Source organism: Asparagus officinalis, chromosome 9 (assembly GCF_001876935.1).
Source record: "Asparagus officinalis chromosome 9, Aspof.V1, whole genome shotgun sequence".
Taxonomy (NCBI): Eukaryota; Viridiplantae; Streptophyta; class Magnoliopsida; order Asparagales; family Asparagaceae; genus Asparagus; species Asparagus officinalis.
In genome coordinates, this window is record NC_033802.1 from 35,677,804 (window position 1) to 35,680,898 (window position 3,095).

A 3,095-nucleotide genomic window follows, 5' to 3' on the forward strand; every position below is an offset into this window, starting at 1 on the left:
CTTTTCTCACTGGGTCGCCAACATCGGGGAAGAGGAATGGGAGAGGATGAGGAAGTACCTCATCGGGCTCTATGGGGCCAGCTCTAAGCATTGCTACGAACCTAATCAGCACCTTAACATCAGGGGGACTATCCTAGGTTCTTGTCAGACTCAGCAGAGGGCGTCGAGTAGTTCTGGTTTCCTCCGAATGCGGAGTATTTGCAAGGGGTCCCAAATGTCAACCTCCACCATAGCCTTCGCAACTACTTTGTTCGAGGCGCATTGGTGGAGACAGAGTTATACCACTAGATGGATCTGGTCCAGACCGCTTATCTAAAGCTCCTAGGGAAGGTTACTTCCCTAAGGGCTGACAGAGAGGCCAACTCGAAGCGAGTCACGGAGACGCCGTCCCCAAGTGCTTCAAAGGTCGATGAGATTAGGCAGGAGCTGGAGGAGAGCCAGAGGAAGGCCAAAAGGATGGATGTGACTCTCTGGGAGAGGGACTGTGCTGTGGAGCTAGCCAAAATGGAGAAGGAGGCGGTGGTGCATGCGAGGCGTCAACTGGGGGAGGAGCATGCAACGCTTGTCAAGCTCTAAGAGGAGGTCGTCCACTTGCAGGAGTCGCTATCGGAGGTTCACCGTCAGGAGATCATCGAAGAGTATCGCCAAAGCTTGACTGAAAAAACCGAAGTGGCGATCGCCTGCAAGATGGGGTATGACTATCTGTCGGTACAGCTTCCAGCCGAGATAAAGAACCTGCCCGACCGCTTCCACTATCCTCCCAATGTGGCTAAGTGCCTGAACGAGCTGGTGGTGGTGGAAGCACTTTGAGGGGGGCTTGATCTCGATGAGGACAAGGGAGAATCGGACAAAAGAGGAGGTTGCTCGACTCCTCCGTTGGCTGCTCCTAGGGGTTCCCCGCCAGCGACTCAAGGAGTGGGAATGGACTTTTCGTAGCCTCCTAGGACTTATGTCTCTTACTTCTGTGTTGTATAGATGTATACATTGTATCTTGTAAAGACACTTTATCAATAAAAATAGAAATACTTTTGAGCCTAAAATTGCTTGTTATGTGCTGTGCAATCTCAGTTGAGGTCTTCTGAATGACTTAGCTCCATCAAAGACTTGAACTACTGACTCGAGGGGACTCGTCCTTCGTTGAGAAGATAAGTCTCGAACTCAAGTAGTCACTCCTGATATGTTAGTTTTGGTCTAAGTAAGGAATCAATCTGGTCGACTGCTTCAGCTAGTTGACGTCTGAGCTTCTTGGGTGAGTGCCTGAGAGATGCTCTTTGAAGTCTACTATTGGCTATCATGGGTCGACTAGGGATTGGTCGACTGTTCATCAAATAGACATTTAGTGAGTTTCTAGAAGCCTTTTTTGAGTAGGTGAAACGTCACTGTGGGAAACAACATGAAGATGCTGTCAGTTGTCAGAGAGTTATAGCGTCGCTTCGATTTTTGAGCAAAGAGGCGCAGAGTAAAGGAGGGGCGCTTCGTATTTCGTGTGAAATGTTTGAGATTTCAAGGTGAATCTCACCCGTTCACTTTGAAATGATCTGACTATTCAGATTAGTCCACGTGTTCCTCTCAAATGCTATGAATAGCCTACTGGGGGTGCAAAAGAGTCTTCTTCACAAACTCTTGCTCTAAAATCTTTGGCACTTCTCTCTCAACTTTCCTAAATCCTTTACACTCTAAGTCTTCAAATGGCTTCTCAGACCTCCACCACCGGCCGCAACGAGGAGAGAATCACTCTTCTTTGGTCAATCCACTCTAAGGTCATTGTCGAAGAGCTTGAGCAATACCATGAGCTCTATGATATCCCCAGGGCTTTCACCCTTGCAGCGCCAAGCGGGGATGAGCTGGTGTACCGCCATGGCCAAAATAAAGCATCGCTGTATCACACCCATCTCGAGTATGGGCTCCAGCTACTGTTTCATCCCTACATTAGGAATGTATGCATTGCTCTGGGTTTTTCCCCTCTCAGTTCACCCCAAATGCAATTGGGGTTCTGGAGGGCTTCATCGTGATCTGCCATCAGGTTGGTGTCCTGCCTGTAGGCGTCAAAAATTGCTTATAGGTTTCCGCACACATCTCGAGATAAAGAGAAGGTGATGAACATCATTATCCGAGTCAAAGAGGATCATTTGATACCATAGAGAAGTCAACAAGCGCACGAAGTGAGCCGACAAAGTGTACGAGTCAACAAAACACGTAAAACGGCAAAACAACAAAGAAACAACTCAGCCAGGAGCTGTGTTTCGCCCAAAGGAGGCAAAACACCATGTGTGTTTCACCCACATGGGTGAAACACCATTAGTGTTTTTCCCCCATGGGCAAAACACCATTGGTGTTTCGCACATGGTCAGCTTGTTTCGCCCATTCAGCCTCCCGATGACGCGTATTTTAATAGAATTCTGGAATTCGTTCATTCCAGAGCCTCTCCAACTGACTTGAATCTATCCTTTGTAGGCATATAAAATTGCTTATAGGTCCCTTAGCTCAGCTCGGCACGAACCGACAAACCAACGAGGCGACGAGATCGACGAATCGCACGCAAGCAACGGAATACATCCATTCGCGTGCGGGGTCAAGCCAAGTGTTCGAAGAGTCAACGAGTCATCAAACCGAGAGCGGACTCGGACGAATCACGATCGAATCAAGATCAGTTTCGGACTCAGACTCAGAAGTGGATTTACTGCCTAATCGGGATCCGGATTTACTGCCAAATCAGGTCAACGAATCAAGTCTGGATAAATCAACCACAGAACTGAATCACAGATAGAACCAAGAGCGGAAAACGACAGAACAACACACCCGAAAAGAGGCTCGGAAACCAAGTCACCGAGGCGGCTCACCGAGCCACCAAGGTGGCTCGGTGGCCGAGCCACCAAGTGGTGGCTCGGCCGAGCCACCTAGGTGGCTCGGTGGCCGAGCCACCTTGGGGTGGCTCGGCCACCTCCGAGCCACCAAATGGTGGCTCGGAGGCCGAGCCACCTCTAGGTGGCTCGGCCACCTCCGAGCCACCAATTGGTGGCTCGGAGGCCGAGCCACCTCCTTGGTGGCTCGGCGGCCACCAAGGTGGCTCGGCCACCACCGAGCCACCAAGAGGT